Genomic DNA, 26,806 nt, shown 5'->3' with positions numbered 1-26,806 from the left:
GGCACTAAAATCAGCTGATTTGCATGGATGGCAGCTAAACTTGACTTTGTAGCCTGCTTACACTTAAGTTGCATCTACACTGGAAGTGATTTCTTTATCGGACATTGCTCTGAAGCTACCGCCAGGTCGCTTACCGACATTCCAGTTACCTAGAAAACAACTTTATGTATTTACTACCACGTCATGAGCCAATCAATGGCATTTGTCATTCTCACTGGTAGCTGTTCCAGTCACTTGCCTGCAAGTTTAGAAAAGTTTATCTCAGGTCTGGCCCACTTTCCTTGTTAGCAGTGCTGCTGTAACAGGTCCACTTAAAAGTGTTGTGTTTGATTGTGAAAAGATAACACATTTATATTCCTCATGGAAAAGTAAGTATATACAAAAAAAGGAGAAAAGGTGACTTGCATTTGAGTATTTCTCAGAACATAAATATTATATAAACTAAAGAGTTGAAAGATACGATGATATTAATGACTACAAAGCTCCTGAAGGTGAAACAAAGAGATTTCTTAGTGCACGAGCACACACAAATCCACTACCACGGAAATTTTTAGCCCGCAGTGTTTAAATAATTTAAAGTCTATGTTTAAATAGGAGAAGGGCTGCAGAAACAGCTCATCGTGGAATCAGTAATTGTTGTTACAAAAGGGTATCACAAAGGAAAGGACATTAACCACGTCGTTCTTCCTGCCCGCAGATGACTTAACCAGAAATTCCAACCCTAAATGCTTTTTAACCAACTTTAATATCAGCATAGGCAACAGAGGGAAGAGAATCAATCCCACCGACATGAATAAGTAATGACTAGATTAATTCATTCATGTCAACAGACGAGTTTAGGAAGACAAAGAGAGTGCTGACCTTGGTGTAACATCATATGCCCAGCAGAGAAGGGCAGTGGAACAACCCATGCTTTTGAATGAACCTTGTCTCATTTGCTATGCAACAAGACAACTATAAACTTGCTGAAACCGTGGAGAAATGCTGCGTGCATATTATACTCACAACCCATATTAAAGCAGAAAGTAGGTAAAGCAATTCTGACAAAGCTCACTAAATGAATGAAACTTTTTATTCTGTATTTGGACTGTATAATCACACCTCCACAGTGGTCCAAAGACAGCGCAGGCTGTCACGTATTCATCTTTCTTTTTGTCAAGGGCCTGCTTTTTTAAATCTATTTAGGATAGAAGACTTTCCAGCAAAACATGTCTGTGGGAGCTGTTTGTCACCACTGTCTACTATTTTCTCCCCAAATGAAGCTCTTTTGTCAGACAGGCTCATTCTCTGAATAGGACATCTCTCTCAGAATTACCACCTCCTCCATCCTTGTAATCTTCTTGTGTAGGGTCGAAACCTTTGTATACTGTAATGATTCATATTATGACAGAGGAGCTGCCTGTGCTACTACTTGCTGACTTCCTGCTGCGATGGTTGACCTGAAAAGATATAAAGAGATGACCTGCTGACTCACCAGTGGGCATAAGGGGCATATGACGGCAGTGTTTTACTGACTGTCTTTAAGTCTAACATGTGGAGGTCCACACTTCAATTCTCACTGGACATATGGAGAAAAGAGGTAGCACTTTTTGGGATTAAACTTTGAAGCACTTTTTAAAAAATCTTTGGTCGGCCATAAACTAAGCATTAGATCTTAAAACTGTAAGCTAACCTGTCCATAGGCTGAATGGCACCGGTGAGGCAGACTTTAGCCATTATTTGCTAGGCCTCACCTAGTCACTGAACAGGACCCATCTTCCTTGGTTTTGTTTTTGATGAAATTATGTGATAAATAACGTGACCTTCAGTGCTATAGAGCATATTTTTAGTATTTTTGTATTGTGGGTGTGACATCCCTTGGCATCTTGTATGTCTGGTTAAGTATGGTTTAAAGTGAGTTTATATGATTATATTTTGAAATAACAAGCAAAATAAAAAACATTTATTATGCTCCAAATACTAGATTTCCATATCTATTTTTAGATCACTTTCTCAAAAAAGCAAGCAGACAGAAGATAGCACCCTCACCCCTTTTCATCCATCCATCATTCATCCATCTATCATCATCCATCCACCCATTCATTATTTATCCATCTATCATCCACTGATCCTTCATTTATCTATTTTTCTAGCCATTGATCCATCCATGGACTGGTAAATGGTAAATGTTTCTTATAATGACAAATGATTCTTATATAGAGCTTTTCTACTCTCATGGAGTACTCACAGCCCTCTATACAACACGCTGTATTCACCCATACACACAGACACTGTTGTCTATACCAGTGGTCCCCAACCCCCGGGCCTCGGACCGGTACCGGTCCGTGAGTCGTTTGGTACCGGGCCGCGAGAGTTGAGGCTCAGGTGTGAAATGTATGGTTTTCAGGGTTTTTATCGGTTTTCAGCGTTATTTTGTTATCGTTTTTATCGTTAACTCTGTTTTCCTGGGTCTTTTCACGTGTGTTATGAATAAATCTTCTTCTTTTTCGGTACCGGTACTAGTTTTATTTTGTTGTATTTATCCGCGACACCTTAAAGACCGGTCCGTGAAAATATTGTCGGGCATAAACCGGTCCGTGGCGCAAAAAAGGTTGGGGACCGCTGGTCTATACTTTTCAGTGCTTTCTAACTAACATTCATACACATTTATACTTCGATGGATGCATCCTTGAGCAAGTGGGGGTTAGTATCTTGCCCAAGGATATTTGGCATGCAGACTGGGGAGCCAGGGATTGAACCACCAACCTTCTGATCAGCAGCTGGCCTCCTCTACCCCCTGAGCTACAGCCACTCAAACCCATCCATCCATCCATCCATCCATCCATCCATTATTCAGCCATTGATTCATCCATCCATCCTTCATTTATCATTCTCTAGCCATTGATTCATTCATCATTCACCCATCTCTCTGTCCGTTCATCCATCCATCCATCCATTCATCCATGACCTCATCGACTCATTGAAGAGGTATGATTTTAGTCACCAAACTTTTTAAACCTTGTAATGTTACAGCACACATTACAACACTGTTTACTGTATTTTTAAGATACACGACAGAAGGTAATTATTTCATTGTTCTCAAATATCGATGAAACTCTGATATGCATTTAGAATAAGCAGAAGGAAGAGCAAGCAGAGAGTGAATTAACAAAAAGGAAGCAAACAGACAGCTTACCCCCTGCACATAAACTCTAATCCAGACAAATTCACTCACTGCACTGACTCCATGCCGCCTGGCATTTAAGCTGCAATTTGCAGCCGCTGCTCATTAAAATGTGCTATTTCTGGCTGCTCGTTTTAGGTTTCAGGAAGAAAAAAATACATAGATAATTCAAAACTCACTCATGCAAGAAAATCCTCCCACTACTGTCTGCCAGACTTGCTCATGTTCAAATTCAGATTCATCAGCCTCTCACTGGCATAAGCAAGTCAATATTAGCAGGTTTAAGTATCATAACTCAACTCCAAACAATTCAATATTAACAGTTTCATAATAAAACTCAAGCAGCACAGCTAGGAAGAGAGGTGCAAGTACGACAATCACACAGAGAAAGTTACAGTCTACAGCAGTTTATATGAAGAGATGCTGGTGTGCCAATACAATGAACACAGAAATCATAACATTCAAAAACCCCATCAGTAAATTATGATGATAGTGCTGTGTAATGATGATTAGAACAGGTATTTTCTGGCTTTAAGTTTGTATCATAATTATACCTCACACAGATGAAGACAATGTGATTTTATGTAAAAATAGTGTTATTATCACCTGTGGGGAGATTAATGCTCTTTCGATTGGATCCAACAGAGCACCGGGATCTTAAAAAAAAAAGGAAGAGAAAATGAGCAAATGCCAGCTAAAAACGCTCATTCATTTCAAAGAAGGACGTTTTTGTACTGCATATTTTCATTTGTTTGTTTCTAATTTTCACATTTTCTTTTCCTGCTGCAAAATGACCTTGATGGTTGCTTGATGGTGATTACAGCTCACAAAGTAGAAAATGATATATTATAGGCACATCTTCTTAGTGTATGTGTGTCTATATGTCTGTATGTACCTTCTCTCCTCAAACACTGTCACACATACAGCGATTATCAACATCTACTTTTTTTTCAAAAACATTTATTATAAATATCAATCATTTTGATTTCCCTTCATATTATGCTTATTTCATTCCCTGTAAATGCAATTTTAGATTCTCTGGTTGCATTTTTTTTTTCCCTACGTCACTTAATGAGCACCCAAAATTTGAACCAGCAACACAACTTTATTCAATGAATTATATAATGACTTGAGAAAGCGCTGGAAGTCTGGCAAAAGCTTCCATAAGGTGGGTTTGAGATTGATAAGTAAAGACTTAAATGAACACCATAAGAATTAGTTTTTGTCCATAACTAAAGTATCCACACTGGCTTGATTATCAACCTTTAACTCTGCTGCAGTCTTTGCTCATTGTATTCATCTTTTTTTGCCCCTTTAAGCATTAAAATCCTCGATCCCATGGCCTTTAAAAGCTTCCACTTTCCTCAGCTTCAGTGGAGAGTTTACCTTTTGAAAGCTGCATCAAGGACCACACCCAGAAAAACAAACCTCAGTCACAGCTGATAGAGCAACGAGCACAAACCATCACATTTGGCCTTATCAGGGGAAGCTCAGCGGTGCATAATTTATAGCCAAATACGTCGCCTTGCAGAAAGAGACAGAAATACAGCGACGGAAAAAGAACAGCGACAACGTCAGCAGACACACACACGTTGGAAACACACACATGTTAAGGTACAGGCACACAATATTTAAAAAAAAAAAGGTATACATATGCAGAGTTAGATATTCTGTACATGTAGTAAGTCAGCTTGTACTGCAGATAAATCCTTTGTTAGGGGAGCTGATGTCTGCTAATTAGCACTTCTGTTTGTTTCTAAAATCCTGCTGCCGCCGAGATTTCACCAGAGAATCAATGTCGACTAATGAGGACAAATATTATATCTGTATTTTTATCTCTCGCACAGGAAAGCTTGAATTTACACAACCCCCCTTGTGTTTAATGACACTGCTCAACTCTCACTTAAATAAAATCTAGAAAATCATTTCTTGCTCCATAACAGGCTGCAGAGGCAGGTGGCACAGGTCAGGTGGCCAAGCAGCTGAAACATTTTAATTGATCAGCGTTGCACAGATATTTTTGTGCTGTGGGCCAGAACAATATGAAGTAAACCAGGGATCAGTAATAAAGCCTTCAGTCCAGCTTTGTTTTAGAGGTGCTTCAAGTAAGAAGCTGTCTGTGAGGTGCAAACCAGGGATAGCAGAAAGAGATGCAAGCCGCTGATGACAGATCATTTCCTGTTCTTCTTCAGACTCTGAATTTTAAACTGTGCTTGAAGGAACAGAAACAGCACTCAAATCACAACTTATGTTTATATTTTCACCATACGGCTGCCTTTCACAGACCTGTACATGAGTTTCGTGATACAGGCTCTGAAATTATGAGCTTGTGGCTTTTTTTTTTCTGAGTCGCTTGATGGTCATGTTTTTTTTTTCTATATGTATTTTGAATAAAGCCACATTAGTAGGTGAACTGGTAAAATTGCATTTTCAACCACTATTTGGTTGGTTTCAGTAACTGTGTGGTACCATTATCTCCACAGATTATTATTTTTGCAACATTAACTAAGTGGAGAATATTAGCGTCAGCCTGCATTCACTAAAATGCGACTGACAAAGTTTAAATGAAGATTTCTTGTTTCTCTTTAAGAATTTGGCAGTTTCAATCAGTAGAGCGAAAGTCTAGCATTATAAACTGATGGAGACTGGGAGATGTGGAAAATCTAACATGACAGGGAGTGCAGGAGTTTTCTATAGAAGAGCTGCTTCGTTATCAAATAAAATCTATTTATAAAAAGTACAAAAACCAATAAATACTGTTAAAAGTCGAGCAATCTGCATGTTAATAAACACCACTTTGTTCGTGCTGCTATTTTTTGTGCTTATTCTGTTTGCAGTGTGAGTCAAACACAGGAATTTGATCCACAGCCAGGTGTGACCAGCAAACAAACAGCTTCTGCACAGTTGTTTTTGTTTTTAGACGTTATAATAGACACTTTAACAGCAATAAACATGCTGCACTTTAAAAGCTAATTCCCCGTTTGGCTAGGTTACCAAAATATTTTAGTTTTATGATGTTGTTTGTAAAAATCGAATGTTTTGCGATGTGGAGTTGCTCCGCTATTAAACATGTCACTGTGGCAGTGATCTGCTTTCTGTCATTCAGTATCGGGTTTATATGAGGTACACATACGCTTTTATGATGGCAGCTGAATTTGTGGGTCAGATAACCAAAACAAGCACTAAAAAAGTCTAACAAACAGATGATCATTACTGTTGACGTCTTTTGTGTTAAATTAACCTGCTTTTTAATGTAAAAATGTGCACTAATGCACCTTTAAAATCTGACCGCAATATCCAGCTGAAAATATGAACTGTCGTAGCAAACACACAAGTTATGGTTATTTTCATAACAGTAACCATTTAAAATGACTTTATTAATTTCTGTGCCAAAGGATAAACTATGTGACCTCGATTATTTTTTTTACTAAAGTGGCTTTTTAAACTATTTAGCGCCTCCTGCCATTAATGAATCATCGGCGAGTGCCCTGTTTTACATTAGAGAGATGAAAACTTGCAGCAAGAGTGCAATGTCAACACAACGCGCTGAGTGGTGCTTTAATCAGAGAGCAGTGTGGGAGTTTATCCCTTAATGAGACAAAAACAATGACACTTCAAAATTACCTTCACTCATTTACATACTTAATCATCAGTGCCATTAAAATAAGGCAAAATACCATTTATGACGCAATGTGGGGGATACTTGGAAGAATATCAGGACTAAATTTTGATATTTTCTTTGTTGTTTTCATCTCCCTGGCTTCACAAAGCCAATATGATGAAGGAAAAGCAACACTGTATAGTAATGTAGCTTTGGAGTACAGCTCAAGCTAACAATTTCTTCAATCACACGCTCAAACAATCACCTAATAGGATGCGCACCTCGCTGTACTGTGAGCTCATTAGGACGCTCTGATTGACAGCCAGGATGTCAGTGATAAATGAATATGTCAGCTTGGGACCTGCAGTTTGCTAAAGTTCACTCAGAGAGCTTCCTTTCAGAGAATTCCCCCCTCAGCCCCGATCAATATCGTCTGTCTGGATAAACAGGAGAAAAACTGTGTGCGAGCGCCAGCAGTTTGCGTGGACAATATGGAAGGTCAATAATGTCGTGTTCACTTGTGATTGCTCGAACTCATCAGCAGTATGTGCGCGTGACGTGTCGTGCATGTGTTCTGTGTGAGGCACAACCCACTGTGCTTTTGTTGTTTGAGTGACACACACAAAAGTGTGTGTTTAAGCATTTCTCATGTGATACCCGCTGCAATAACAATTATTTGTAGTCATTTCTGCAGTGTTCGGATTGGAATACCAAATATAGTCCCCCCTTAGTTTGGAGAGTATATCCTTTGAAATTTAGGAACTATTCAAGATTCAATTCCCAATCCACTTTTACATACTGTAGCACCAATTCATTACAAAAGTCTTGTCATTTATCTTTATATTACAAGGTGATGAGAGAAAATCTTCAACAATGAGATGACCCACAAAGCAACCACATTACCCGCCTTCACAACATTAAGCCTGGATGATGAAAAGTGATGCTTGCATTTCCAGGTGACCCTCAGTGACGAGTTGAGAGTAAAATGCGCCTCGCTTTTCCCATAAACTTGATACTTGAATCTAAAGGGTACCCTGTGCATGCCGGAGACATGACCAACCCTTGACAGAACCTTGTCAGCATTTGACATCCAGGGTGTCAGACCGGGCTGACACAAAAGAAGATGCCACTTACTGCCATGGACAGTATAGATGAATGGGGCTGCTGTTTAGACTAAAGATTTTGATCCCAGGTTGTAAGACCAGCCTACCCTGTAGCTATAATTCTCCCTTGTGAAGCATAGTATGACCAGGATTTAAATGAAACTTGGTATGAACCAAAATGAGTGACTGAGACCACAAACTCAGCAGCAAAGTGTTTACATATGTAAAGTCAGAGAGCCATTTTCTCAAACTTCTATAGGAAATCATTTTGGAACCACAGCTGTTGCCCCTGGTGGCCATTAAATGGGATTAATTAGATTTAACAGACTTTTCAGACCCAGAAACTACGTGCAACTTTTATTCTACCTATGATTACTGCAAAGACACAAAAAGGAGACACGAAATATTGATAAATGGGTACAATATGACCTATATTTTACCCAAAGTGACCTAAATTGACACATGAAGCATCAAAAACAGATGTAAAACACACAATCTGAACGATATGGAATATGAGCAGCAAAAAGAAAGAAGACAAATGATAACAAACAAATAAAATGACAAAAAAAATGTGACGAAAAGATGTAAAACAGTCCAAAGTTTTGCCCTCAAACCCACTGTAATGACCTAAAATATTAAATCAAACCAAAATCTGAACAAACTGAAGCAAAACCTCTGAAAAACAAACTGTTTATGACACACAGAGGTACAAACAGACATCACTGGTCGTTGTGCTGTGCAGGTCTTACAAGCAGGACTGTTTTTTTACACGTCTGTGCTCATTTGAGACGGTTATTTTCTAATCCACCCGTGATTGTTGGGCAGCACGGTGTGGTGCAGCAGCTGAATGGAGCCTATCAGTGATAAATGCCCTTTTGATATTTAGGAGAAAGAACAGAGCTCTGAGTGACACACAAGGACAACACACACACACGCACATCCACTACACAAACAGCTCAGGGGTCTGTAGTGAAGAAATAGTGATAGGAGCAATAAAGCCATCTGGCAGAAACTAAAATAGTGTTGGAGTGCACATCAGAGCGATTACACCCTTCGTGCATCTACGCATCTTTTAATTTTCCTCGCTGTCAATCGTTTGTCTCATCTTTGTCTTCTGTGCTCATTTCCTGCTTCTGGTTCTCACACACAGCAGCCTGTGCAGGACCAGCACTCGATTCAGCGAGTGCCACACGAACGCAGACACACAGGAGCGTGCAAAGGCCAGTGACGTCGCTCTGCTCACAGCATGCTCCAGGGAGTGCTGTTGTCATGGTGACCTAGTCACATGCACTTAGTAACTGTACTACTGTGGCTGCCTGTCACTGTACAGGGAGCACAGATATGACACAGCTTTCACTCTCACATACATGCTGAAGCCTCTTATATAATGCAGGGGGGTTGGTGTGTCAGTTTATTTGCTCATGTTTCATGGCCCATCAGGCGCTATAATAGATGCAAGTAATACCCCAGTCACACGTTTTGCCCTGGATGATTGTTTTCCAATCAATTAAGAACTGCGGCTACATGTTTCCATCAACAGCAAAGCAATCTAGGCTGAAATCGGGCCTTTGGGAAGAGTTGGGGAGAACAACAACTCCCATGAGCGCCCTGACTTTTCTTCTGGACTCGATAAACCGTCAAATTATTTATAATCAGCGGGAGGAGAGCCTGCAGCTGATAACCTCAATAATTCAGAGTATAGCTGATCTCAGGAACTTCACATGTGTGCCTTTGTGTGACACATATATGTAGAGAACAGTGAGAAAAGCTTTTACTTCTTGAAGTTAAGTGTTTTCAAAATAAGGCTGTGAATATAAGATTGCAATACTATGAATGTGGAACTGGTGTTGGACTTATGTTTGGACATAGTTTGGGGAAGGATTTTACAGTACTTTAAAGCTAACTTTTACCTTCTTTCTGGCAAATTTAGAACCATTTTAAACTATTTTGGGGTGATTTACACTGTTTTTGGCAAGTTTGGTTTTTTTAATTTGCACAGTTTGGGGTTTTGCTTTCAGACAGGGTTTCAGAAAGGACTTAAGTGGTTTCCAGAGTGTAGAATCAATTGGCAAAATTTCAGAATACTTTCAGGCTGATTTTGCACTGGTGTTAATGTGGTTTGGGACTTGATTTCAGACTGTTTAGATTGGGTTTTGGACTTGATTTGCACCACTTTTAGGCTGGATTTGGAGATGGTTTCAGAATGGATTTAATTGATTGTCCCGTCACTATTAGACTGGCTTTGGACATAAAATATGGGTATTTCAGAAAGTTTGACTTGTTTATGAATTACTGCACTTGATTGTCCACTGATGCTGTGTAAGGATCACATGTACGTCTGGTCCGGTATTGCACTTTGTCCCTTGACTGCCTGTTACACAGATATTAGTGATAAGTGATAAAGGTTTAATTTTCCCACTTTCTGTCTTGTCAAATTGAAAACAAATCCTGCACTTCAGAAATCTATGATTATCTTAAGCTATAGAGAGATCACTCCCTCCTCTTCTCATTCCGTTGTTGCGTCTCTTTTTTCAGTGCGATTGTGCTGCTGTAACATGGTTAGTTGGAGACATATAATACCATCACTATGAGGTACACTAGAATCAGCAGGGTAATTTGATCAGGGCCCGCTGCCACCTGCTCTTGAGCAACATTTCAGCTCTCATGATAGCAAATGAACTGAGCAAGGCTGGCTCAGATCAGGAGGTTTGTTTTTGATTTGTAATTCTGAACATTCAGCTTCTGGCATTGGAAACGCTGCAAACATGAGATATGAGGGGGACAGTAACTGTTCAGATTCATACAAAAGCTTCTGAAAGCACCACTGCAGGCAGCCAACGGTCCACACTTTCAACAACAGCTTGGACCAAAAATGAAAGCAAACAGAATATTCATTGTGATGGATGACAATTGCATAAAAAAGTCTGCTTTTGGAAACACTCAGCAGTAACATAAACATATATCATTTGGAGTAAATGGGTTGGAACATCACCACGATGGTCCTTCAGCAGAGTGACACTATAGCTTTTATTTTAACCCGTGACCTTTTGTTTCATGTCGCCCTCTCCTTCATGTCTGGCTCTCCCACATTTACCGTCTCTCTTTGCAGTAGATGATCTAATAAATCGCTGTGCAGAGCAGCGCACACTCACCTCTGGACTTTTACATAACACAAAGGCTGCTATTAGAGCCTCTCTGCCATTAACCTGCTTTTGATTTAGGGCCCACGTCAGTGTGTCATCAACTGTGTATGACAGCAACTGTGACTTGTAAGCACAGAAGAGTACTATGCAGTGAAGTACAGTGATATTTTTACTTGCTACAAACTGCATCCACATTGTAAAATTTGTTTTCAATGCTAAAGTTTAAAAATGCATTTTTATGAGGATTATAGAAATTGCCCCTGTTAACATTTTATGACTGTCACACTCATCGAAACTCTTTTAATGTTTTAAGCGCTGCCAAAACGAATGAGCAAACAACAAAAATGTACAGAAGGATGAAAGTTCGTAGAGCGATCATTATTCTGACTGACATCTAACACATACAGTGTAGGTAAGGTCGAATCCAGTCAGCCACAACAATGATTAACAGCAACGTTTTTGCTATAACATCACTGATCAGTTTCTGTGGTTTTGCAGGAATTTCCATTCCTCACAGCTCGTGTACTGACAGAGTTGTTGGTCTGCCCTTTATTGAGGCATTCAGAGAATTACTGGCCCACTTTTTAATGTCCCAGATGCCAGTGTCCATCTCTGTGCATGGCAAAAAGTTTATTTTCATTTCAGCCTCTTTTAAATTAGTTCTACTACGTCATACGCTTGACCTGATCAGGCTGCAGGGTTCCTGAACTGCAGCATCATAAACTAGCAGGTTTATTATATAACAGTGTGCTCACATGTCATGCATTTCCATTCACACCTTTTGTACGTGGGCTTTGTTATTTAGATCACAAATCTGACTGAGGTTTTGTCTTTGTTTCACCAGTTAAATGTAAAACAGGGCTGCTATCCACCAAAAAGCAGGTAAAGTGCACCTGAAACAGTTTTAACTGACATTACCAAGAACAGGAGAATGACATAGTTATAAAATCGCAATTAAATGCATACAATAAATAAAATATTGACTACAATTTACTCTTCTGAACCATATAATCAATTTGCCAATGACGTAATGTGCTGAAAAAATATAACCAAGTAGTCAGTGGTGTCTGGCTAACTGCAGCTATCTCAGGCCTTAGCTCAAACTAGTTTCTCTGCATATTTCCAGATTTATTATCTTTAAAGGTTTCATGACTGAAAAACTAGAAACAACTTTGTTGACTTTTTGTAAACAAACAAAAGGAGAATCAATTTGTATTAGAGATAAAAAGTAGTCCTAAAAGATCGCTAGCTAAGCTTAACAGCAAATCTTCTGGAAATATGTGTGTTTATCCTTATTTAAGTTAAAATCCTAAATTTAAATGAATTAAAACAATTATTTACACTGATACTTGACACATTACCTTTAATAAATATTAATAATATAATATTAATATATAAAGAAACTAATATATATTTGTTATATATGTTATATATTTTGGTTAAGATTTATGAAACTACAGTCTTATGGATGAGGTCAAATACTGTAGACAATGTTCTTGGGAGCTATTTTGAACAGTTCATTTTAAAGCATCTTTTAGATGCTCCTGAAATGTAATAATCATGCAGATGCATGCATACAAATATAAACACACGGTGTTTGAGCAGTTTGCAGGAAGTGAAGTAAGCTAATGTTTGCTTAGGCGAAAGGAAGAAGTAAGCTAGTACTAGCAGCCTTCTTTCCTTGCAGGTTAACATCCACTTGCCTGTGCACAATGTATTGTTTAAATGCCAGACACAGTCAATATACAGTCATTCACTTTCTAGATCAGTTTTAAAAAGCACTGCATCATCTATTTCCACCTAGCTTTTTATGTCTTCCATCAGAGAGAGAAGGTGCAGTGGAGCGCCACCGTCTGCATAACCAGCTAGTATTTCTGGTGCTGACCAATGTTCCCTCTAATTTTTCATGTGTCTAAGCAAACACACAAACTCCCTGAGCGATCCCTTGGACCACTGTGAGCAACATTAGACGTGTGCACTGTGGTCACGCCAGCATCGAATCCATCCAAGTTACATGGTTTATTAAAATAATCAAATTACAGCATTTACATTTATGTTAGACTACTTTTAATTAACTGCTTTATCCCACTTACAATGAAAATTTTAAAAAAATCTTGTTCATGACCTGTGTAGTATGTTAACACTATTGGAAGTAAAAATAACTTGAACTCCAATTTTGAAAACACAACTTTCTTTTTCTTTTTCTTTTTTAAATAACGCTCTGACTTGTATTATGACTCTGAGTCTGTGGTCTGGGAGAGAGTCCTGTAACTCTCTGTCTGCAAAATACAGTATATAATGACCAGTGTTGGGCAATTAATTATATGGTATCTTCTTCAAAAAAGTAACTGAGTTTTGCAAACAACTACGTTTTTTGCAGCTATTTACCTAAAAATGCAGCCAAGGTGTTTTTTTTAAATAAACATTTCAAACTATTTACAGAACAATCAGCTGTTCTGCATCAAATTTGATGCCACACAAATTATTTGTGCCACTCCAAAAAATAATTACTAACTACACAACACACTAACTTTAGACTCCAAACATGCTAAACGTCGCAAATCTCTTGCATCTCAAAACACCGCCGTCACTCCTAAAACTTCCCCCTTCCTAAACAACTAAATGCCATGTTGCCATATCATTTTTTGATTGGTCGACATGGTACATTTTTCCACCAATAGGAAAGGGTCGGGATTTTTTGGTTTTGTCTTTGCTCACAGGTGGAGAGTGCTTTCGAGCGCTTTCCTTATAAAATGCCATGTTTACCGTTTCTTCCCGCAGTAAATATAAACAACGATAGTATTCAGGAAAAAAACAAACAAACATATATTTTTTTATCATAACTCTGGTTTTACGTGGCCTATCAACACAATTTAAAAACTTGCACAGCTTAGAGGGAACATTGGTGCTGACTACAGAGGGGAGCAATGTTAATGTGTTTAGTAGTTATGTACATCCCCAAATATAACCTTAACACATGAATGAATAAATCAAAAGCTTTATGGTCCTCACACGCCGCTCACTCATTATAAAACAGAATTTTGCACTTCAGACTTTAGTTCATGTGAGATCTTAGATACGATCCATGTGAAAGAGGCTCCAGTTCTCACACAGATAATTTTCATGCTCTTTTTTGTTTTTATTTCCTCCAACTGCCTCTTTTAGAAACAAAGTTTTTCATAAAGATGGACGTGCTTGTGAGGACGAGGAGAAAAGCTCAGACAATGATTTTCTTTGCACTCTGTTCTGTTCTTTACTGACTGTTTAACACTAATTGGCGATGCAGTTGAGCAAGAAGGTTTAAAAAGTAGCCTATGTACAGTAAGGTACACAGTTAAGCCACTCAGCTACTCTAATGACTTACTAATGTCTTCCTTTCTGCAAATCATCTCTCACCTCAGTCACAGCTGCACTTTTATCTGACAGCCATTGTAAGGCAGTTCATTCAGACCTATACACTGCGAAACGTGGGTCTATTAGCTACATTCAGATTCAGTGGATTACAGTCATGACTTGCAATTACCCAGCAGCCCTCTGGGCACTCATCCATGTGGGTTCAGGGTAGGGGGCAATGGAGCTCGGTCAAAAAATGTGCGTGCATGTTTTCTGCGCATGCCTATATGTACATTTGCATGCGTGAGCTGCTGCTGGGTGTGCTCGCTCTCTAATCCAGGGCAGCCAGTTTGTAGTGGATCAATACCTCAGTCTGATGGAGGTCAGTGTAGCAGTCTACTCAGTATAACAGGAGATAAGGCAGCACTCCACACTGCAAAAACTCCCTTACTAAAAACATCCGAAAATACTATGTTAATAATATGTATATGTGTTAACTTCAAATAAAAAAACAAACAAACAATGCTATGCTAGTAAATAAAAACACCCCATCCATAATCACAGCTGAACCAGGGCCAAAAACTGCAGTTCCTCTAATGGCCAATTGAGGCTGGTTCCACAAGCGGGTCATTCCCCATAGACTCCACTGTAAAATAAGTTTTGTAGCATTAAAAGCATGTTTAATGCCTGCTGCAAAAAATAAATAAATGTCTTTACGGGTAATTTTTAAATTCAGAACTATCATACAGTGGCTCAATTTGACTGACGGGTGTGCGGACACAGCCAAATTTGAGCTGGTCGCCATCACCTCTGCTAAATGAAGTCACTGAAATGGACCTCTCGACCATGTTTGCTTTATTGTTGCTTTTTAGAGCATTTTAATGGAATTATGTGACAAACAGGCTGTCCGAGCAGTTCATGCTTTACTTCTGAAGCAGATTCTTAGCCAGGCTTTCTAGTATTAGCTAATTACTCTCATCCCACAATCTCATCCTAACAAAGTAATTTTTTACCTCAAAAAAACTAACCAAAATACTCACACTGAAGTCCACTGAGCCCAGAAACCAATGGGTGATGTCACCATCTTTTAGGAAAAAGAAAAAATACGTATAGAAATGAATGATACCAGCAGACGAAGAGCTCCAGCCACACTCATATTTTTTAAATCTTACTCACCCTTTCTCTGCATTCACTCCTCTCCTCCCTTCTCTGTTTCCTTCCACCCACATCACTGCAAACAGCATAGACTCTTTCACATAATGCTATCGCAGGCATGGAGGCAGACACACGAGAGCTTTCATGTTCGGTACATTAAGTCATCAATACATAACCGGAACACTGAGAAGCATATTAAACACTCACATGTGCATCCAACACAAACACACACTGTGCTTTCCCCTTTGGCCCTGCTGCAGACAAAGCAGCACAGCTTACTCAGCTGTGTGCTGATCCACCGTCAACACACAATCATGTAAAAAGAGTTTCACTCCCTTTAAACCACCAAAGTACATCTAATGTTAGGACTGCTGCACTCTCTCCCGAACACGTTGTGGTGTTTCTGATGATCTAAGACTTTAATTATGTTTGGGTTCCTGCCCAAAGCAGCCTGTGGTCATCTCCCCACCACGCTCCCAGTAGCAAGGTCATATTTTCTGATCCCTCTCAAAAACCCAGTAGAGAAGATCAGCTTTGCCATGCTTTAGAAACACTGTGGGAAATTCACACAGAAAAGCATGGTCCTAACTTCTACGACAGGTTGCTGAAAACATTCACACGGACACTCAAAGCTGAAAATAAGTTTCAGCCTGGCCTTGGCTGCGCTTTGAGGGGAAATGTATGTTTGCCTAAGCCGAGCAGCTAGAAAAATGACTGTCTTTGAACTCAAATTAGAACGGCAGACAGCCTCGAATGGAAGAGGAACAAAAAGAGAAGAAGGGGAAATGTGCTAGCAGCCCAAAGGAGCTGATGTGTATTAGCAGGAATTCACAGTCAGTTTCCACAAGCAGATCAGATTACTGGCTCCGAAAACAGTTTAGTGTCTGTGCTTTAGTCAGTCGGTCAGTCACACTACATCCATTGTAATTTGGCTGACTCTCCTCCTAATGGACATGTGTGAAGGACATGCAAGCAAGCCAGTCCCTTATAACGAGTGAAAATGAAACTCTGTGCTCTCGCGTGCCATCTGAACGCACAACATTTTTAGCGAGACAAAACCTGCCAGAAGACAAAGGGGGTGTGTATACAAGCACGTTTTTTCCCCCAGCTGAAAACACTGGACGCTCTCTTGTAAATGCCCAGCTGGGAGTGTTTGAGAGCGCTTCGAAAGCACAGCATTTTTTTTTCTTCAGCTGCGATGCTTTGGTTGCTATGATACAGAATATTCATGGAAAAAATGTATTGCAAGCTCAGTGGTTTTCAAACTGTGGGGTGCACTCTACTGGTGGGACACAGACAACCAGTGGAAAAGTATGACGTGAAATCAGTTTGAATGATTATGATTTTTATCATTAGTTGTTATTCTTAACTTAACTGGTACACCAGCAGTAAACAAAATGTTTTTTCAAGCAATAATTTTCATATCGGTTTTGGTTGTTTGGGCGATTTCATTTGGTAAAGACACAAATGCTTGGATAGCAGCCGAATTAAACTCAGCTCTGTTGTTTTTCAGCACTTGGTTGGTCTTCCATTTGGCATCCTCTTACACTGTAATTGGATGGCCGGGTAAACAGCAGCCACACTGTTGGCATTTGCGGTAAAATTGTGGCGCTGCTACTGAAAATGACTAAAAAAATAACAACGATGCTTTGGTGTACAAACCCACAACCTCTTGTAAAGGTGCCGGCTACACATGAGGCTAACATGCACTGTGCCTGCAGTGATATACCACCAAAACCCTGGTTGGTGTGGGGTTTTTATACATGTGAACATCTGCTTACAGAATAATAGACGATCTATTTTTGCAAAAGAGAAATAAAACAAAAGTTAACCTGTCTTTTTGTAACCGCAGGGCCACATGTGCATACACATTAAAGGCAACGACACTGGTCGTCTTCCGATTCTCATCTATATATGTTATCCCAGCTCTACAAGCTGTTCATTCTCGTTTACATGCCCCTCCCTCCCCTTTTCAATTCTTTAACTTCTTCACTTCTATTTAGCACATGGGGATCCGCCAGGCCCAGGAACCGCCGCCAGTCCCCTTCGAGGCCTTCCCCAAACTGCAGCTCAATTCATGTCCAAGCCATTCACCTATCTACTAAAATGCTGTCAAACCTAAAATGAGGACGTGGGCCCAGCGAGTAAACAGTCTATTAAACCCTCTTCGCCTAACACTAAGAAACAAAAGAGTGCAGAGGAAGATTTAGACAAATCTGAAGAAAAGTAACATGAAAATTATTGGTTTGCTGAGATAAAAAGCAAGTAGCATGAATTCTGATTGAAATTAAACCATTAGAGAGAAGATAAGAAAGGAATCAGAATAATAAAAACTCTGTTAAAAAGCTTCAGCAGACATTTAAGTAACTGCTAAGGGCAACATATAATGACCCCTTTTCCATTTTACTTTGTTGCTTTTTTTTTACTTTTATTGATATGCCAACTTTTCTATCTGAGCAGGATACAAAGGCTGCTCTTCGTTACTTCTCATTTGTGTTAATTATGTTTTTCTTTTCAAGCCATCCCGCGTCTTTGTGGTTTTTCTGAATCTCCATGTGTGGCCTTTTCCTGACAGTCTGTGATCTTCTGCAGTTACTTGATTTGATTCACTTTTCGACAAAAGCACAGTTAGCACAGCTGCCTCAGAAAATGGATTTGAATTCCCTCCAGGCGTATGGGGAATGTGTGGTGTGGGGTTCTCTGCATGTCTTTGTGGGTTTTGTTCATATCCCAAAAAACATGCATGTATTAAGAAATATCCCTGCCTTTGCCACTGAGCTAGAACTTGAGGACAGGAACCATGTTGTAGCCTCCCTGCATGCTGATACTGCCTGTACCGGGCTTGTGCATCATTTCTGCCTAAGTCATGTCACATCATATTCTGTTTTTGTGTTTGCATCCTCGTGGAGAGCAGTGCAAAGGCATCAGCTGCAACTCTGGGTCTGAATAATCTCCCTGGTGATTTTTTTTTCTTCTCCTCAACTTTCAGGGTGAGCTTGGTGAGAACCACTAACCCGTTACAAATAAACCTGAGGTGGGTAGACGCTCTCATCCAGTCTAACTGTATAGATGCTTAGGGGGAGGATGTTGGAAAGGAAGGAGAGGCGGCGAATGCTGAAAAATGACACAAGGAAATGACCGCAGCTGGCTGTCACCATCATTAAGTGCGATGAATGTTGCTATGGAAACAGCCCAAAGTTCAGGCCCCGGCAAACACAGGTGAACGTCTGTGTGAGAGAGAAAGAGTAAGAGACTTCAAATGAGATGACCTTTTGAATTTTCGTCTTGTGCTGAACATTTGAAGAAGTTTTTTTCTTAATTAACAAAAACTGAGACTCCAATACTTTTTCTTTGAAAACCGAGTAGATACACTATGCTAATAACATGAAGGGTGGATCCTGTGGTGGCACGCTTATGAAGAAGGAAACCCAAATTAAGTTTTTACTTTAATGAATGAAAACATGATTTTTTTATTCACTTAGGGTTTTTTGTCAAGTATTAAAATTTGTTACAAGATCTCAAATGTGACAAATATGCAAAAAAAAACAACAACTAGGAAATCTGGAAGGTGATGAATATTTGTTCACAGCACTAAACATAAAGTACTTTGAATACATGATAAGCATAATAGAAAGATGACATTCATTGCACTTTGTGTTCCACTGGCATTGCTTTTACCATGCACCATGGTTTTATGTTCAGTATTCTTTCAGCTTTATTTACACAGCACAAATTCATAACAATTGTAATATCAATGCACTTTCTAAAGCACTTTAAGGGACTATATGATAGACAGAAACTTAGCAATCCAATAATCCGGTTCCCTGTGCTTGTATGGATGCTCTGGCTTCCTCCCACAGTCCAAAGGCAAGCATGTGAGGTTAAGAGGTGCTTCTAAATTAGCTGTAGGTGTGAATGTGAGTGTAAATGGTTCCCTGTCTCTATGTGTTAACGCTGTGATGGACCTGCGACCTGAATAAGTACATACTACACAAAGAAAGCATAGTTATTTTACAAATGTTAAAATAAGTTACTCCTCTAACACAGACACATTAAAAAATGCAGTTTTGATTTCGAGTGTGAGACTCCACATTGTACCAATGCTGCTCAGGCACTAAAGCTGTTTAATTTTATGTGCTTACTTTATTTCCAATACAAATTTCCCTGTTGGTCTCATAAAGTGATCTTAAGTTATGAATCTTGTGGTGCTTTGTTATCCTTGCTTTCAAAGGAAATGTTAACAGGGACCTATTGCTGATATTTTCTGTCATGTATGTGTGGCAGCACTGTGATCACCGGTCTGTATTCTGTGTTTCACAGCTGGAACTCTGGGTGAGAGTTTCTTAGTAATTCAAAGCTTTATTGCTTTATTTATTTGTAGAGGTGATATCAGATGTAGGCTATGAGAGCACTGCACCATGGGAATAATCTGTGAGTCAGTTTTTAACAGAAAGCTGTGATTCATTAAATCATCAGTACATTTAAAATTCATCGTATCCTAAAGCACACACGTAGTACTATTACTTGTTCTGCCTGGGTCATTGTTTAATGATTGAAAGCTTGATTTAATTATGAGTGACAGATTACTACTTGGCTTCAGGTCAGGATGGAGCTCTCACTATAAATCACTGGAGGCTTTGCAATATGATCCTCTTTATGGTCGGAGGCGAAGGTAGAAAATGTAAAATGTCAACTAGAGAAAATAAACTCATTTAAATATCGTGTGTTTATGTGTGAGTATATGAAATGCCCATTTTTGAGGTCCTAGCACTTAACAGCATTTAGTTTTTGAACTGTGGCTCTTTCAGGCTTGTGCTTTAGAGAAGATGGATGTGTTACTGTGGCCTAACATGTGTTTTGGTTTTGCTGACTTGAGTTCAATGGTTTGGATAGAAGGTTGAAATTGTCAGAGTTTATGTAACATATAATCCTCTTGGTTCTGCTGGTGATTTACTGGTAGGTGCCCTGTATTTTTCCTGGTCCCGCATGATTGTTTACATATGTGTGATATTAGGTACTGTCTTAGAGCAAGGCTGGGAGATGGAGCTCAGTAGCTCTAGCAGCTTCTGCTGGTTTGTAACATAAATATTTTGAGTTTTCATGGTCTTCTGCCCCGAATTTGCCCTTGACTATTTAACCAGTAAAACCAATCCAACAGCTATATTTTTATTTTAAATCCTAGTGAGGTTCAGTATTGGCCTGATGTTTTATAGCACCACAGTGTTGGACAAATATAGTTTAATTTGGAAGCATTTAATCAGTGGAAAAAGCTATTTAAGGGACACGTTCAGTTCATTTCTAGTTCCTTACTTTTATTTTATACCCGGCTAGAGTAGCTTTGCATGATATATAGTTAAACAAAATTATATATTTCTCTTGCTGAAGCTTGTTGCAGCCCCTCAGTTCATAAACTGTTTGAAACAAGCTCCCTTCCCTCTCCCTTTAAGAAAGCTGTTTCTCGATTGGAAGCCCGTCGTAAACAAACCAGCCATTTGAAGCTTGAGCTTATGACTCATAACTCTGTACTTACACAAAGAACTTCTGGTTACATTCAGCCCCTATTATCTGCCAACACCAGACAAAATAATTGGGAATTTAATTTGATTCCACTGTTTGTTGATGACAATAACCTCTATCTTTCAGCAGACATTATAAACCTCTCCATTCTTACAAACCGTTTAAAAAAATGACTGTCTGCTAATTTGCACCCAGTCCTCCTTTGGTCCTTTGTCATGCTATTCAATACTAACCTTGCTTTTGAGAAATATACAAACAATGCTGCACACTCCTGCTACAACCATGTAAGGATATTTGAAAGGACATCATTTCATTTCATTTCATTTATTTATTTATTTCACACTTGGTACAACAGTACAAACAAACCAACCACACTTTCTATCAAAAAGCACTACAACCATGTGTGAAAAGGAGCAGGAAGAAGAAATATTCTTATTAAACCCTGCCCCCTATCTACAATCCAACTTATATTACAAGTGGGCACCAAAAATCAAGGAACAAACTAACATTAACATTTATCTCCGGTCCTAACCCAAACCAAACAACACATTTACAATCAAAATATACAAATTTACAATCAGAATATACCACTCCACATAATAACAAGGAGAAAAATAAAATTAAAATAAATAAAACAAAAAAAAAAATTATAATGGATCCTTTTTCAATGAACCCCAATTTCATTCACATTCTTCATATTGAGTTATCGTTTTAAGCATGTAACACTTTTTAAAACAATGTAAATTCATACAATTCTTTAAATTATAATGAAGAGAGTTCCACAATCGTATACCCCTAACCGTTGGACTCATTAATCTTTGTGTAGTCCTAGCTAACTGATGCTTAAAATAAAATTTCCTTCTACTATCTTCTCTCCCTGAACACAATAAAAATACTCTTTGTAACTTAAAGGGCAAAATATTATTTTTAGCCTTAAACATAATTAATAGTGTCCGTAATTTCACTAAATCTCCTAATTTTAATAATTTCGATTTTATAAATAATTTATTTGTATGTTCTCTATATTTAACATTATGAATCATTCGTATCACTTTCTTCTGTAATAAGTTTAAAGGTTTTATAGTATTCTCATATGTATTCCCCCAGATTTCAACACAATAACTAAAATATGAGAAAAACAATGAAAAATATAAAATGCGCATTGTTTTATAGTCTAATAAATCTCTTACATTACCCAAAATATAAATGTTTTTAACCATCTTCTTTCTAATATACTCAATATGTGATTTCCATGTCAAATTTTCATCTACTATTACACCCAAAAAACGAAATTCAGTAACTCTTTCAATCAATTCTCCATCAATGGACATAATGACTTCATCCTCCTTTACACGATTGCCAAATATCATGAATTTCGTTTTTGTCAAATTCAAGGATAATTTATTTACATCAAACCATTTTTTTAATCTTAACATCTCAGAAGTCATAATTTCAACCAAATCTTTCAAATTCTCTCCAGAGCAATAAAAATTTGTGTCATCTGCAAATAAAATAGAATTTAAGCTTTTGGATACATCACAGATATCATTAATATATAAATTAAAAAGTTTAGGTCCCAAAATAGAACCTTGAGGAACGCCACATACAATCTTCAATCTTTCAGAGGTGTTACCAAGATAATGTACATATTGCGATCTATTTTCTAAATAACTCCTTAACCAATTCAATGCCACTCCTCTCACACCATAATTATACAATTTAGAAATCAAAATAGAATGTTGTAAGGTATCAAAAGCTTTCTTTAAATCAACAAATACCCCAACTGTATATTTATTATTATGGGTTGCCGATGAAATATCATCAATGAAAGTCAACAATGCTAATGCCGTTGATCTATTTTTACGAAATCCAAATTGATTTTCATTTATTAGTTGATATTTTTCAATAAAACTATCAAGTCTTTGCGCAAAAAGTTTTTCAAGCACTTTTGAAAACTGTGACAAAAGAGACACTGGCCTATAATTGTTAAAACTATGCTTATCTCCTGATTTATATAAGGGTATCACTTTTGCCACTTTCATTTGATCAGGAAATACTCCTGATTGTAACGAGAGATTAAAAATATAGCACAGAGGAATACTTATACAATCTAAAGTCTTTTTAATTACAACCATGTCTATACCATCACAGTCAGTTGATTTTTTATTTTTACAATTTTCTACAATTGCTACTATTTCTTTTATGGTAGTATCAGCCAAGAATATAGAATTAACCATTCTATTTTCTCCTTTCCAGGCTTCCTCATATTCTGGGTCGTCATTTTTTCTAATTAAATTTGCTAAAGTGGGTCCAACATTTACAAAAAAAGAATTGAATTCGTTTACTACTTCAGTCTTGTCTTCGACAACTTGATTATTCTTAATGAAATAATTAGGCCGATCTAAGGGTGCGTTCTTGTTACCCAATACCTCCTTAAAAATATTCCAAATGCCCTTAATATTATTCTTGTTTTCCTGAAAAAGTTTATTATAATAGTCTTTCTTGGCTTTCCTCAATATTAATACCAACTTATTTTTATAAACTTTGTATTTCATTTCCGCATTCTTAGTTCTCTGTGTTATATAATCCCTGTATAAATTATTTTTCTTTTTACATGCATTTGCAAGACCCTTAGTTATCCAAGGTTTCATATTCTTATTCTTTTTCTTATACTTAAATGATACCACTGGACAATGTTTATCATACAAGGCCAAGTAAGTTTTTAAAAAAGCTCCATATGCAACGTTGACCTCATTTACATAAACTTCCTTCCAGTCCACTTCCATGAGATCTTGTCTAAACTTATTAATTGCCTCGTTATTTCTTAACCTCCTATGACTCACGAAACCAACTTCTTCCTTTCTTTTCATATTTAAATCAAAAGTAAAAAAGACTGGTAGATGATCGCTTATATCATTTATGATGAGGCCACTCATAATATTACTCTCCAAACTATTAATGAAAATATGATCAATTAATGTTTCTGATTTATCCGTTATTCTACTCGGCTTCATAATTAAAGGATAAAATCCTTTACCAAGTAATAATTCAAAAAAATCTGACGCAGCCTTATCATTTGCCTCTTTACAAAGATCAATATTGTAATCACCACACAAACATAAAGTCTTATTTCCCTTAGCCTTACTCAATAAGTCTTCTACTGCCTCTGTAAATAACTCAATCTGTGACCCCGGTTTCCTATATATACACGTTACAATTATATTACTTCTTCTTTCTATGTCCAGTTCCACTGTCACAGACTCCATTAAATCGTCTATAGCCACAGACATACATTCAACTTTTTTACATTTCAAATCACAATTAACAAAAAGTGCCACCCCTCCTGCCTTTTTCTTAATTCTATTTACAAAGTATAAATCGTACCCTTCGATACAAAAATGACAACCCCTCTTCTCATCTAACCATGTTTCAGACAGAGCAATTATTTGAAACCTGCCTCTCAAACTATACAAGAAATCTTTAATCGAAGCAAAACTTCTATAAAGACTTCTGCAATTAATATGAATTAATGAAAATGTATTAACTATTTCAACCGTATCCCTGAATTGCTCCTCTGTATAATATTCACATGTGACATTAATTGTATTAAGCACATTCCTTTCAGGGTCAATACCTACTTCAAAATCATATGATTTATAATCTGAGTCGTCGAGCATTATACATAATTATTCTAAAACTATCTGTTAACCTCAAAAAAGACAGGAATCCTTAGCAATTGCACATTCATTTATCGACATATTTTAAAGTCCGTTGATCTTGTTTTCTTCCATGTCCGATTTACGATTTCCTTTTGTCCTTTTCCACCTGAAGTAGCATCTGTTCTTGTAAAGGATGAACTAATTGTTTTTAGGCTCATAGCCATGATTGGTCGTAACCGTTTGCCTACCTTGATAATGTTATCTTGAATAAATGTCCAATTCCTCAAGATCTTTAATCGTTATAACCTTAGCTTCTTCTGGCGTTCCATTCAGTTTAATCATCACTTTACAGTTCCTGGTCCAGGTTGCTTGAATCTTTTTCTCCTTCCGTAAAATGCGAGCTTGTCTAGCAATATCTGCATTTCTTTTTGTAAGATGTTCATTCAAATATACTCCACTTCCTTTCAAAAGGCTAGACCGCCTCAGCAAATCAACTTTGTGTTTACGGTTTACAAATCTCACTACAATTGCTGGAGGAGCCTTAGTGTGCCTTCTAGGAAGGGTATAGCATGCAGATATATTATTACTATGCAGGGGAAGTTTTTTATTCGAAAAGAATTCCACAACCTGCCGTTCCAACGTCTGTAGCTCCTCCATCGGGGGCTCGTCTTCTCCTCTTTTTGCACCGGTCCCAGACTCGGCGACTCTCGCATAACTCCTGTGTTTAGTTTCCAGACCCGTAATAATCACTTCCTCAAGTCGAGCCTGCTGTTCTAGATCGTCCACCTTCCTTTCCAAAAACTGGATTGTCTTATCTTTCTCCTTAATCAGGTTTTTTAGGTCTTTGATTTGGTCCATCATCGACATTAATATTCCTTGTTGCTTATTTACTTTTTCAATTTCCGACGTCAGCGAGTTAAGTGAATGTTTAATCTCCTCCAGATCTTCTTCGACTTTCTTCATCTTTGCCATTTTGTCTCTTATAAATGTCAATCTTAGTTTATTTATTTGCCCAAACGAAGTCTATATCTGAAATTGTTTTGGAGTTTTAACACCAAACATCACAACACCACCGCGAGGACGCCAATCCGGCTGTAATCACGCCCGCCATGTTGAATCATGAGGGTAGAGGTGCAGCACCAGAATCCACTCTGACTGGATTCTGGATGCTGGTGCAACTCAACATTGAGTTGCTGAAACTCAATGTTGAGTTTCAGCAACATTCAGACAATCGATCATGGTTTAATTTCCTCTTGGTTATATTATTGAAAGGTCTTTTAAACAGGTATCAATCAGTCAATTAACATACTTTGGATGATTAAAAATCCAACAGAAAGGCTTTTTATGGGACTAGTATAATAATGTTTTTTTAAGGCTGGAGCTGCTAACGGCCAGACGGTGTGCTGGGACGGCCCCATGTGCAACAACCTGCAGCTTCTTTGTCAACATCTTCACCCCTATCTGACATAAATTAATATTTAAAAGTAGCTTAAAAAGACTTATTTACCCTTACAGAGCTTATTTTTCTTATAACTTTATTATAATTATTATTATGATATGCTAAAACTCCCATCCAAGCTTTACAACCATCTGGCATGAACTTTCTATAGAACCCTGGTTCCTTTAAGTTCTTAATGACCGAGGAAAGTGTAAAGTTTAAGTTCACAGGGTAAGCGACCTCTCCAGCATCAGCCACTTACAGGTTGAGGACAGCAGGTTTAGCTCCCGTCCGTCTCTGCTCCTTCCGCTACAGAATCTGCTTGCAGCAACTAAATTGATGCTGCCAGATGCACTGGTTCGTCTTTAATGCTGCATTTAGAATCTACTCAGCCAAACTAACTCTTAGAATTTACCACATGGCAGGCTGAAAATAGAAGGAGAATTAGGAGGAAGTTGAAAATCAGGTTAGCATGCAGCACAGAGCCACAGCCCACCCAACCTCAATGTCATCTTTAACCTCAGGTCCTTGCTAATTACCGTACATGGCTGCCTCTCATCCTCTCCCCACCCCACCCCTTCTGACATCACACTCACACACACACTCATCGAGGTCAGAATGTGGCCTGTAGTCCCTGCAGGTAATGAGAGGCCGTTGTGCGTAGCTGCCTCACATGCACTTGTTTGTTTGAGCT

At 38.2% G+C, this 26,806-nt stretch overlaps 1 protein-coding gene across 6 annotated transcripts in view; it reads right to left on the bottom strand.

Moving 5' to 3' along the window:
- Nucleotides 1-26,806, bottom strand: part of smpd3 (sphingomyelin phosphodiesterase 3) — a 120,524-nt gene that overhangs the window by 50,838 nt on the left and 42,880 nt on the right. The window lies entirely within an intron of this gene.

This window comes from Pelmatolapia mariae, linkage group LG7 (genome assembly GCF_036321145.2).
Source record: "Pelmatolapia mariae isolate MD_Pm_ZW linkage group LG7, Pm_UMD_F_2, whole genome shotgun sequence".
NCBI classification, from domain to species: domain Eukaryota; kingdom Metazoa; phylum Chordata; class Actinopteri; order Cichliformes; family Cichlidae; genus Pelmatolapia; species Pelmatolapia mariae.
Note: the sequence above shows the minus strand (reverse complement) of the source record. Positions and strands in the feature narration are given on the sequence as shown.